Genomic DNA, 14,442 nt, shown 5'->3' on the forward strand with positions numbered 1-14,442 from the left:
CATTTGAATTTTCCTCCAAATGTTCTCCTTCAATTGCATTGTCTTTAAGTTGCTCGTTCATTACTTCAATGTTCTTCTTCAAGGTGTTTTGATCTTCATTTACTCGGCTAGGAGATAGTGAAGTCAAGATGATTTTCCTTTCATTGTGAAAGAAGGAGTATCGGTTTGTGAAACCGTCATGAACAACACGCTTGTCAAATTGCCTTGGCCTCCCCAAGAGTAAATGACTCGTATTCATATGTACCACATCACATAGAATCTCTTCTTTGTAACTTCCAAGTGAGAATGGAACAAATACTTGTTCAGTAACCTTCAATTCTTCATTGCCATACAACCATTGCAATTCATATGGGCTGGAATGTTTAATCGTTATAAGCCTCAATTTGTTCACCATGTATGTACTTGCAATGTTTGTACGACTTCCTCCGTCAATAGCTACAAGAAACACTTTACCATTTACATGGCAACGAGTGTGAAATGCGTTTGGTCTTTGCTGTTCGTTCTCCATTGTTTGGAAATATGAAAGATCATAAGACATTGTTAGTAGAAAGAAAGAAAGAAAAATTAAAACCTTACCAGCACGCTCTCAAAGCCTCACAATCTTCACTCCAAAGAAAATTAAGAGATCATTCCACTCAACACTCATGTTTACTCTCGGGAATATAACTTGGCTTTTAACAATTCCCCTTCTAATCTCACTCTCTCAATTAGCCTTTTTTCCACTCAAATTTCACTTGCTAAGTCCTTTGAGGAACTTACTCAAGATTATAACAAGTTAATTATTTCTTTGGTGCGTCGGCTGCAAATAGGTTAGGGTAGAAGAAATAAAGGATATGGATAGGTAGAAGAAAGGATTAAAATAATGAAATGGTTGAAGACAAGGAAAATGAAAGGATAGAAAATGGAAGAGGTGACTTACAATTCAAGAAACAACACTTACTGCAACCTTTCTCAAGAAACAATAAGGTTATCTTCTCTTAGTGTAGATGGCCTCTTTGATGTACTTTGCAATGGTAGAGCATTTTCCTTGGCTTGCTTTCTTTTTGAATTTCTTTTTCTTTTCTTATTTTCTTTTTCTGAATTTTCTTCTTCTTTTTGTCTTTTCTTTCTTTTTGTATTCCAATTTTGATGTAGGAGTCTTTTTCTTTAGCTTTGCACGCTAAATGACACTTTTGTTGTCAATCCAACTATGCTCTGATTACCGCTTGATGTAAGGCGAATCTACACACTTTGATGAAAAGAGTAGATAGCCTTATTGTGTCGCGATCTAGGATTGACAAGTACTAATGTCCTTGAATTTATAAGTTTGGGCTGTAAAATAAGATAAGAAAATATGATTAATAATGGACTTAAATAAAGGAATAATAATATAAGTAATGAAATGAAATAAAGATAGGATAGAGATGGCTGCGGAATTGATGGTATTGATGGATGTTGTTGATGGTGGCAATGATGAAATGGAGATGGTGTTGATTTGTATCTCAAACTTGCCAAAGATGAAATAATGCTAACGAGCAAAATCCCGGTCTTCACAAACTTGTTTGAGGGGTAGTGACAGTTTCTTCAACCCACTAGATAATAATCTAGGAATTTAGGAATCAAGTTGGAAAGAATGACGCCACAAGTATAAGAAATTATACTTGCTTTATCGATAAAGTTCACAAAGAACTTTGAAGAGAAATAACTCACCAGAGCATATTTTATATAAGAGATGAGATAAGATACAAATGAAATGCCAAAGCCTATTTATAGTTTTCAAAGGGTTTAGGCCGAATAGGTACATGATGGTTCGGCTATGCATGAAACCCCTTTGAAAATACATGACTTTTAAATGAAAATACATGATTTTAATGAAGATACATGCTCTTGGCCGAATAGTAAGGTGTTGGTTCGGCCTAAGGATGTTTTGAATGCTTTTGGAAGTCATTTGGGCGCCAAAATGGAGAGGAATAAGTCTTTGGCCGAATAGGAAGCATCCCTTGGTGTTTTGGCGCCTATTTGATGTCACATGGAGTGCACATGCTTGAATGATGCACATGGCAGGCTACTTGAACGCACATGGGTCTTCTTGCAAGGCTTTGGTGAGGTTGCAACCATAGGATAATGTCTTGAAGTCCATGGAATGAAGATAGCAGCAACTAGGCGTGACTTGGCTTCCAACATGCATCTAGGTGTCATGGTCTTCAATGGGCAGCAACTTGTCATGAAAGGTCACATTTGTGGAAGGTAACCTTTCATCATTTGAGCTACTTCCCATGTGTATGAGATGAAGATGAGCTGGTCATAGGTGAATTACATGAAGATGAGTCTTTGGCCAGCTCCTTGTGAAAAGGCACCTCTTGGAATGGCAACTCTTCGCGAAAAGGTACGAATCCACAAAAATTGACTTAGACCATATTTGAAGTACTCTGTGTGGTGGTGATGGTGGTGCAACTCTCCAGCTAAAATGAGGTCTCTAGCTAGCTCAAAAGTCCAGCTCAAGTGAGCTATGAGCTCGGGGGTCAGCTGACAACTTTTTATCATTTGTTCTTCATGATCTCCCGAGTCATCCTATGAAAGTTTTCCTATCTCCTTATCATTAGTTAAGCTCAAATGTAGCTCCCAAGTGTTGGTCGAATATGCCTACATGCATAACATAAAGAAATAAACTAAGTATATAAACTATATAATGCATATAATATAATGATGTGCATATTATAAAGATTTGAACTATAGGTTATAATAATAATTCATGCATCATATGATAATGAATGAATATTAATATTATAACTATAGATTATATACATGAATATCAATCAATGATGCAAACCATATGATATAATGACTGAATGCACATACTATGATAATTCAAGTATAGTCTAATATGCAAATGTATGCTCATAATAATATATATAGTGCATAAATAAGTAAATATAATATAAAGTATGGTAGAACTCCCTTATATTGAGTTTGATGGTTCTTCAATGATGTAAGTATGTCATGCAGAAAGTTGGTGCTAAACAGGATCACATCCGGTGTCCCTTCATGTTTGAGCTGCTTATGGTGTGAATGAGCTAAAGGTGAGCTGGCCATAGATGACTTATGACATGGTGAACGTTTGGGCAGCTCCTTGTGAAAAGGTACCTCTTGATGTGGCAACTATTCGTGAAAAGGTACGATTTCACAAATTTTGACTTAGGACATATTTGAAGTGTCCTAAGTGGTGATGATGATGGTGCAACTCCCTAGCTGAAATAAGGTCATCTTGTAGCTCAAATCTTCAGCTCAATCTAGCTATGAGCTCACGGCCTTCGGATAATTTTTCACCAATTATTCCTTGTGCTCTCCTAATCGATCCCATGTAAGTTTCCTTGCTGTTACATGCTCCATTTAGCTCTAATGCAGCTCCCAAGTGTTGGCCGAATGTGCCTACATGCATAACATAAAGAAATAAACTAAGTATATAAGCTTATATAATGTGTATATTATATTATTGTGACTATAGTATATGATAATAACTTGTATCTCATATATAAATGGATAACTTATTATCATAATAACTATAGGTATAATATATATATATGAAAATAACTATATTATAACATATGAAATAAGCATCTATAGTGATACATGCACCACATGCCCTAAAGCTAAGGATGATGAATTTACTATACCACCTGGCCCTATCACACGAGGCCGGACCAAACTTCTTAAAGACAAGCTTCAAATCGCAGTTCAAGCTTTCATCCGGAAGGGTCTAATAGCAGCATATTTGCAACAACTTTTTGAAGGGTATCAAGTTGTTATCCGGTCGACATGTCTTCTGGAGATACAGCCGTCTGTCTCTTATCTTTCCAACGGTTCTTGAATCGGATCAATCAGATATCGGGAACTCAAGATATGGTCATTTTACTGAAGACGGTGCATGCAGGAAATCCTATACGGGATTAATACATTATTTTGTAAATATTACGAATTTTCAATATTTATATTGATTATTTGTAATATAATTTAATATAGGATGATTAATTATCCTTTAGGATCAGATTTATTATTTTATTAGGAATTAAGGTTGGGTTAAAACAATATTTTTAGTTATTATTATTTTATTAGGAATTAGAGTTAAAACATGTTTAGTTTATTAATATTTTATTCTTTAGTTATTTAGGACCTTTAGAATTCAGCCCCTATATAAAGGAGGCTTCATTCAACTTTGTAAATCAGATTTCTTTGATCAATAATACAACAAGAGTTTGTTTTTGCAAGTGCTGATTGCCTTGTGCCTTCGAAGCTTCTTCTCCTGGAGTTCTTTCAAGTTCTTGTGAGGGAGATTAATCTTCACACTCCAATTTGCCTTTTCATCGCGACTAGGAGGGTTGGTTAGAGCCATATTATCGTGTTTACCTTTTCATTACGACTAGGAGGGCTCGATAGGACATTATCCATCGATTTTTCACATCCATCCACGCCATCAATCATCTTTACCGTTCACTTTCATAAGGGAGATCTTTGATTTCTTGGTTATTTTCTCTATTTTTAATTCCTTTATCTTTTGTTTATCTTATTTTAATTTTGGTTTTTTTTATTATTTTTAGCACTAAAAGAAACCCTAAAGAACCCTAGCTATTGCCGCCACCTTCCTCATTCATTCCTTATTGTTCTTCATCGAGTCTAGAGCTTTTCTAGGTTTGATTCTTCAACAAGAGCAACGTTCATCAATCCGCCACCGCTTCCCTATCAATTGGTATCAGAGCTGGGCCGATTCTTGGAAAGAAGCAAGCAAGTTTGCTTGTTCATGCACACAAAACCGTCAAGGTACCCCAACGGAGCTAGTTCAGAGAAGATTCATCGTTTTAGGTTCATTTTATTTAATTTTAATTTAGATTCAAATCATTCTTGTTAGTTTGCTATTTTTTTCCAAAAAAAACAAAAAAAGGCAAAAAAAAAGGTAAAAAAAGGCACAAAAAAAAGTAAAAAAAGCCAAAATTTCAAAAAAATTGCAAACAAAGGTATTTAGGGCTGATTTTATGCAGATATCATATCCATCTTAATTTTAATTTCCATTCCAAAATTCACTTCAATCAGAGTTCATTAGTGCATTCAAATACATCATTCAAGTTTTATCAGTAGATTCGGTCTAGAATATTGTCGAATTTCTTGAAAATTATACAGGAGGAATTTTGTGGTGAAAATTTCCAGATTGAAACTTCATATATTGGAGATCATTCACACAAAATATCAGAATTTTTGGAGATCAATAACAACTTCGAAAAAAGTGATCAAGAAAAATAGATTGTTTGAGGACTCACCGTTCAACAGAGTCTACTGGATACTACTGAAGGTATTTGGTTCTGAAATTTTACAGGTGGTTTCTTGACGCATCGAAAGACATTCAAGAAAATTTTCAGAATTTTTGGACACCGGTAACCCCCTCAAAAACGTTGCTCAAGTTGATCCAGCGTTTTCTAGGTTTTCTGGTTTGGTCCTTTTTTCTTTGACTCTTAGTGCTTTAGGTTCTTTTGTTTTTCCTTGTTATTGTTCTTTTGCATTATCTAACACATTATCTTCTTTGTGTTAGTAGGACTAAAGAGTTTGCATACTTCTTCCTTCTTAGCATTCTCGTTCTCTTGGAGTCTAACCTTTGTTTGGCCTCTTAGAGCTTTTAGGTTTTTCTTATCGCCTTTGCTAGTAATCAAACTCCGATACGAACTGTGAAAGACTACTTGGTAAAGTGAGTTTTAAAGAGTACAAGATCGGCATACTTGCCTCTCTTGTGTTACTTTCTTGGAGTGACTTGTGAGGTTTCTTGCTTTGTTGAATTTATTTTATTTTATTTTTATTCTACTTTAAAATCTTCTTTTGAGTGTTATAATTGCAGGATGGGCGACAATAACAATGAGACACTTACGGCTATCTTAGCCGCACTTGAACGACTCACAACTCAATTTGATCAACTTAACAATGCCTTGAGAGAACGGCAAGAACTACAACTGGATCAACCAAACCAGAATCCAAGGCCAAACAATGCTGAACTTTTGGCCCCCAGGCGAGCACAACCACGTTTTCAAACACCCAAACTCTTTGCAAAACCAAAGTTCACGATCCCGTCTTTTAAAGGAGACTACGACCCAGACAAGTACATCGATTGGGAAGGAAAAGTTGATCTCTTGTTCGCATACCATGACTGCCCCCAAGCTGAACAAGTTCCCCTCATCACCTTGGAATTCGAAGGATATGCTCACACTTGGTGGATGCAAACAAGGAAAAAGATCGACAACTACCAAATTCAACCAATCACGTCTTGGACCGAACTCAAACATGCCATGAGGAACCGATTTCTATCGACACATTATACACGAGAAGTTAAACAACGACTACACCGACTTCGACAAGATAGAAGTTCAGTTGAAGATTACTACAAGGAGATGCAGTCCTTACTCAATAGGGCTAACATAACTAAAGAAGAAGAGGACACCATGTCAAGATTCGTCGTTGGCTTAAACTCAAACATCACTGATCTTCTTGATCTCCATGGGTACGAAAACCTCGAAGATACACTAAAGAAAGCAATGACAATCGAAGCACAAATACAAAGGAGATTCCGATTCAGAGAACATTACCAAGGTACTTCATTCTCTTACCAAGGTAATACTTCAAATCCTTCCTCATCTTCTACTCCATCTTCTCAAAAAAAGTCGAGAGATGACAAACTCGACAAAGAAAACAACGACCAGCGAAGAATGAGACACTTCCAGCCCCTAAAGATGACACCCGAGCAAGAGACATCAAGTGTTTTAAATGCTTAGGAAGAGGCCATATCAACCGCAATTGTCCAAACACGAGGACCTTAACCATACTAGGTGATGGATCTTACAATTCTGACTCTGATGACGACATCACCGACATTCCAGCACATGCTGAAGCCAAAGAAGACATTGATGACTATGGAAGCGATGAGTACAATGGCACAATCTTGGTGATCCGTCATACATTGAACATCCAAGCATCCGACGAGTCTGACATACAACGTTCCAACATCTTCCACACACGCTGCCTAATCAAGGAACAACCATTCTCCATCATCATTGATAATGGTAGTTGTGTCAACGTCATTAGCTCCAATGTTGTTGAATCACTCAAACTTCCTTGCCAACGACATCCGAAACCTTATTGCTTACAATGGCTTAATGAGAGTGCCGAGATGAAGGTGGTTAAACAATGCCTCGTTAATATCAAGATGGGAAAGTATTGTGACGACGTATGGTGTGATGTAATTCCGATGCAAGCATCCCACATTCTCTTAGGACGACCTTGGCAATACGACAATGATGTCACATATTATGGTCGAAAGAACATTTACACAATTCCAATAAAAGGTAAACCGTTCCGACTTAACCCCCTATCCCCCAAAGATATTCTCATAGATCAACAACGAATTCTCAAGGAAACAGGGAATTTGAAACAAAAGGCAAAAGAGGTCACAACCGATAAAAGCCAAACAAATGACCCACGGGTGGTGAGTGAACCTCAATGTGAAAATAAAAGAGTGTCTCAAAACATTTATGCGAGTGCAAAAGACATGAGAGATACCCTTTTTCAAAATAGGTAGTGCATTCTAGTCCGTTTCAAGGACTCCATTTTATCAACTATCACTAACATCACAGATTTGCCTAGTGTGTTTTCTTCTCTATTACAGGAGTTTCAAGATGTCTTAAGCAACCCACCGGATGGTTTACCACCTACAAGAGGAATCGAACATCAAATTGAATTCATCCCTGGATCAACCATACCAAACCGCCCCGCTTACCGATGCAATCCTGAGGAAACGAAGGAATTGGAACGACAAATAGATTCATTATTACAAAAAGGACACATCCGTGAGAGTCTTAGTCCTTGTGCAGTTCCCGTTATTCTAGTTCCAAAGAAAGATGGCACATTCCGAATGTGTGTAGATTGTCGACCTATCAATCGGATAACAATCAAGTATAGGCATCCTATTCCACGCCTAGATGATATGTTGGATGAACTACATGGTGCAAGTATCTTCACCAAAATTGACTTGAAGAGTGGTTACCATCAAATTCGAATGAAAGAAGGTGACGAATGGAAAACAGCATTCAAGACAAAGTTCGGCTTGTATGAATGGCGTGTTATGCCCTTTGGACTCACAAACGCTCCAAGCACCTTCATGAGATTAATGAATCACGTTCTTAAGGAGTTTATAGGTAAATTTGTTGTCGTTTACTTTGATGACATTCTTATATACTCATCTTCTTTTGATTCTCATGTCATTCACGTTCGAATGGTTCTCGAAGTTCTTCGACGAGAACATTTATATGCTAACATGGATAAGTGTGTGTTTTGCAGTGATAAGCTTATGTTTTTAGGCTTTATAGTTAGTGTACAGGGTATTCATGTAGATAAAGAGAAGGTCAAGGCAATTCAAGAATGGCCCACGCCTACTTCCATCACCGAGGTAAGATCTTTTCATGGTTTGGCAAGTTTCTACCTTCGCTTTGTCAAAGATTTCTCAACCATTGCTGCACCATTAACCGAGATCATCAAAAAGTCAATTGAATTCAAATGGGGACCACTACAACAAAAAGCTTTTGAACTTCTTAAAGATAAGTTATGTTCTGCCCCTATTCTTCGTCTTCCCAATTTTTCTAATACCTTTGAGCTAGAATGTGATGCTTCAGGCATAGGCATTGGTGCCGTCCTCATGCAAGAAAGACAACCTATCGCTTACTTTAGTGAGAAGTTAAAAGGTGCACAATTGAACTACTCTACCTACGACAAGGAACTTCTTGCACTCGTCCGAGCACTCGAAGTGTGGCAACACTATCTTCTCCCTAAAGAGTTTGTCATTCACACGGACCATGAATCACTCTGATGTGATCATGCCAAGGACCAAACTTCTTCAACACATGATCACTTCATGGACATTCTACCTTGTTGATTCTAAGGGAGTCTTACCTTATTTTATTATTTATTTACTCATTTATGCATTACATGTCACGTGAATATGTTTATCTTATTCTTAATTTTTGCTTGAATATTATATGCTGTCATTTATATGTATAATATATGATATTCATGCATGACTTATTAATTCACATCTTTATATAACTTATTCAATGTATATGCATTCATAGTTAGCTCATTTGCATTATTAACATAGGTGGAATAATGCATTTATAATTATCATAGCTCAATTCCTATCTAATTATTTGTTTTCATACTTTGTCTAGGTTCATTGGATGCTAAGAAGACTAAAGGCAATTGAAGAGTTGGTTGGACAGTTCACGTCTGTCAGATTGATCTACATTTTTGAACATGTTCCAAGCATCTTTGGGTGATTAAGTCTTCTTAACATTTAATCCCTTATCTCGTAGCTTTCCAATTCATTTTGAATCACATCAATCCGATATCGGGAGCTTGAGATATGTCCAGATTACTGAAGACAGTGCATGCTGGAAATTAATACGGGATTTGCAACCATTCATCTCCTTCAAAGGACTTATGCATGGGAGGAATTAATGAAGACATGCATGGACGAGAAAAGAATATTAAAATGAATCAGAACATTTCTGAGGAGGTTCAATGATTCATTCAAAGGCTTTTAAATTCATCCATTCATGCATATTCATACAAGAAGCCAAATAGTCATGTTCACACAAGGGGAAGAATTTCAGCCAAGATACATTCATGAACATTCATCCATAGAAGACAAATCAACAAGTTCACACAAGGTGGGATGAATTCGGCCAAAGGATGTATTCCATTAAAAGATGAACATCCATTCATCAAAATTCATTCACCTAAGCCATGCTTTGTATCTACTTAAAGTATGAACACTCATCCATGAATGTTCAATCATTAAATCTTGTATGTGCATCCTAGACATCTCTTAGGCCTATAAATAGCTTTCCATTTCATTTGTAAGTAACCAATTCTCTTTGTTTAATCAAATATTTGTGAGAGTTTCTCTCTTTAGTTCTTAAGTGAACTTTATCGACTTATCAAGCTTATGCTTGTGGCGTCACCCCTATCTATGTCACCCTGATACTTCTGGTTCCTATCTCTTTATAGATAGTGGGTCAAAGTCCTTGTTTACCATCCCTTAAAGAAGCAATATAAAGTTTGGGTCTTTGTTCTTTAACATTGGTTCTTCTTTGAGTCTTCTTTGAGATACTACTTTTCATATTCATCTCCATCACCTTCATTCTACTTCCATTACCATACTTCATCATTTCCTTTATACATATCACCAACTTATATATTTTCCGCTGCCATATTTATCTTTCCATTTCATTACTTCCATTTAACTATTTTTTTAGCTTTCTTGCTTGTGCAGGATCCTTGTTGCTTTCCTAGATCGAAACAATCAAAGGTGCAACCTTGACTTCACCATCCATCCAAGTGAGGCTAGGTTGAACTGTATCATATGGTAATCAGAGCTAAGGTGGATTGCAACAAGAACAAGCAAAAACAACATCCTACCATTCAATAAAAAGAAAATCAAAAAGAGAAGTGCCAAAAAAAAATCAGTAAGTTAATCCCAACATCAACAAGGGATTCCAAGTGAAGAAAAACTAAAAAAAGGAAACAAAGAAATCAAAATACAAAGAAGTGCCAAAGGTGACAAGCAACATCATTATTTCAACCGATCCTAAGGAAGTCTTCAAGACCTTTGATTGTTCTTCTAGGAAGGTGGTGAGTATCTTTGCATAGTAAGTGAACCTTTCTTTATTTTTCTTCCTTTTATAAGACCACCCTTCATTATTTAATTTTTCTACCTTTCTATTTTTTTCCTCTGCACTAACAAATTTTTCAGCCAGTGTCCATAGCACTTGAAAGGTCTCGAGTTAGTTCTTTTAAGAACTTTACAAGAGAGGAACGAGTGGAAAAAGGCTAATCGAGTGTGTGAGATCAGAAGGGAATTACAAAAGCCAAAGACATATTCCCGAGTGAAACACGAGTGCTTGAGTGGAGTGACATCGCAATTTTTTTTGGAGTGACCGTGAGGTTTTGTTGTGTGAAATTTGGTAAGGTCCTAATTTTCACATTTCAAATTTTTACTAACAATGTTATTTGATCTTTCTTCTTCCCAAGAAATGGAGAACATTCAGCAAAGAGAGAATGCATTTCATACTCGTTGCCATATAAACGGTAAAGATGGCAAAGTATGTCTTGTAGCTATTGATAGTGGAAGTTGTGCAAACCTTGCTAGCACATATATGGTAGAGAAGTTAGGACTTACAACGTTCAAACATCCCAGTCCATATGTTTTTCAAGGATTTAATGAAGATGAAGAGTTAGAAGTTATAGAGAAAGTACTTGTGCCCTTTTCAATTGGGAGATATGAAGATGAAGTCTTGTGTGATATTGCTTCCATAAATTCAAGCCATCTTCTTTTCGGTCGACCTTGGCAATTTGACAAACGAGCTGTCCATGATGGATTGACAAATCGGTATTCATTCTACCACAATGAAAGAAAATTCATCTTGACTCCATTATCTCGTAGCCGAGTGAATGAAGACCAAACTCAACTGAAGAAAAACATTGATGAACATCGTGAGAAAACCAAGACATTTGGAGTTGAAAATGAGAGTGTGATTTTACGTGAGAAGGCCATTGGAGTAATCAAAAATGAGAGTAAGAGCATTGAGAGTGAAGATGAGTGTGTTGTAAAACATGAGAGTGAGATTGAAGAGAGAATTCAAAACAAACATGAGCATGAGAGAAAAGAATATGAGGAGAAGGAAGTTTTACTTTCTACTAATCAATCTTTTCTTCCTATTCTTTCATTTGATTTGCAGGTTATTCCAAAGGCCATATCATTGCAAATTGGTGAATCACATTTGTCCATTGAAGTTCCAAAGGTTGAAACATTTGGTATTCCAAAGCATGTGCTCTTTGACATTCGAAGTACATTCACTTCATATTCAATATTCAATGAACCTTATGAAAGGGAAGTTTCAACGAACCAAATTCCATTCATGAACCTTAGTGAATCTTGTACGTTCATTCACATTGTTAATGATGTTTCATGTTCTAACTTATTTCTATTTTGCATCACATTGAATCATTTACATGGAAGTGTTCTTGCTTGTGATCATCAATTCAAGGAAAAGAAACGAGCATTATCCAACTATTCAAGATTCATAATGTGGAAGGGTACAAAGACTAAAGTTGGCATGCCTTACCTACTTGAAGGATTCAAAGAAAATCATGCATACCCTAATAGGCATAATGATCTTCATTCATCCTTTCTTACACCAATGGATCAATCAATGACAAAAGCCTTCGATTTGAGGACAAATCGCTCTAAAGAAGGGGGGAATGATGTGATCATGCCAAGGACCAAACTTCTTCAACACATGATCACTTCATGGACATTCTACCTTGTTGATTCTAAGGGAGTCTTACCTTATTTTATTATTTATTTACTCATTTATGCATTACATGTCACGTGAATATGTTTATCTTATTCTTAATTTTTGCTTGAATATTATATGCTGTCATTTATATGTATAATATATGATATTCATGTATGACTTATTAATTCACATCTTTATATAACTTATTCAATGCATATGCATTCATAGTTAGCTCATTTGCATTATTAACATAGGTGGAATAATGCATTTATAATTATCATAGCTCAATTCCTATCTAATTATTTGTTTTCATACTTTGTCTAGGTTCATTGGATGCTAAGAAGACTAAAGGCAATTGAAGAGTTGGTTGGACAGTTCACGTCTGTCAGATTGATCTACATTTTTGAACATGTTCCAAGCATCTTTGGGTGATTAAGTCTTCTTAACATTTAATCCCTTATCTCGTAGCTTTCCAATTCATTTTGAATCACATCAATCCGATATCGGGAGCTTGAGATATGTCCAGATTACTGAAGACAGTGCATGCTGGAAATTAATACGGGATTTGCAACCATTCATCTCCTTCAAAGGACTTATGCATGGGAGGAATTAATGAAGACATGCATGGACGAGAAAAGAATATTAAAATGAATCAGAACATTTCTGAGGAGGTTCAATGATTCATTCAAAGGCTTTTAAATTCATCCATTCATGCATATTCATACAAGAAGCCAAATAGTCATGTTCACACAAGGGGAAGAATTTCAGCCAAGATACATTCATGAACATTCATCCATAGAAGACAAATCAACAAGTTCACACAAGGTGGGATGAATTCGGCCAAAGGATGTATTCCATTAAAAGATGAACATCCATTCATCAAAATTCATTCACCTAAGCCATGCTTTGTATCTACTTAAAGTATGAACACTCATCCATGAATGTTCAATCATTAAATCTTGTATGTGCATCCTAGACATCTCTTAGGCCTATAAATAGCTTTCCATTTCATTTGTAAGTAACCAATTCTCTTTGTTTAATCAAATATTTGTGAGAGTTTCTCTCTTTAGTTCTTAAGTGAACTTTATCGACTTATCAAGCTTATGCTTGTGGCGTCACCCCTATCTATGTCACCCCGATACTTCTGGTTCCTATCTCTTTATAGATAGTGGGTCAAAGTCCTTGTTTACCATCCCTTAAAGAAGCAATATAAAGTTTGGGTCTTTGTTCTTTAACATTGGTTCTTCTTTGAGTCTTCTTTGAGATACTACTTTTCATATTCATCTCCATCACCTTCATTCTACTTCCATTACCATACTTCATCATTTCCTTTATACATATCACCAACTTATATATATTTTCCGCTGCCATATTTATCTTTCCATTTCATTACTTCCATTTAACTATTTTTTTAGCTTTCTTGCTTGTGCAGGATCCTTGTTGCTTTCCTAGATCGAAACAATCAAAGGTGCAACCTTGACTTCACCATCCATCCAAGTGAGGCTAGGTTGAACTGTATCACACTCAAATGGTTAAATGGACAAGGTAAGTTAAACAAACGACATGCTCGATGGGTTGAGTTCATTGAATCTTTTCCTTACATCATCAAATACAAACAAGGGAAAGATAACATCGTAGCTGATGCATTATCCCGACGATACACACTTATCACTCGAATGCATGCTATTGTTCTGGGTTTTGCACATATCAAAGAACTTTATCCTAACGATCCAGATTTTTCTGAGATTTATAAACAATGTGTAAAAGGTGCTTTTAACAAGTTTTATCTTGTAGATGGCTTTCTTTTTCACATGAACAGGTTGTGTATACCACAAAGCTCTTTGCGAGAATTCTTGGTTCACGAGTCACATGCCGGAGGACTTATGGGACACTTCGGTATTCACAAAACACTTGATATGGTCATGGAACACTTCTTTTGGCCGCACATGCGTAAAACAGTGGAAAAGATTAGTGCATCATGCATCACGTGCAAACAAGCAAAGTCAAAGGTAAATCCTAATGGTTTGTATACGCCTTTACCAATTTCTTCTTCTCCTTGGATCGATTTATCGATGGATTT

Source organism: Hibiscus syriacus, unplaced genomic scaffold (assembly GCF_006381635.1).
Source record: "Hibiscus syriacus cultivar Baekdansim isolate YM2019G1 unplaced genomic scaffold, ASM638163v2 tig00002237_pilon, whole genome shotgun sequence".
NCBI lineage: Eukaryota > Viridiplantae > Streptophyta > Magnoliopsida > Malvales > Malvaceae > Hibiscus > Hibiscus syriacus.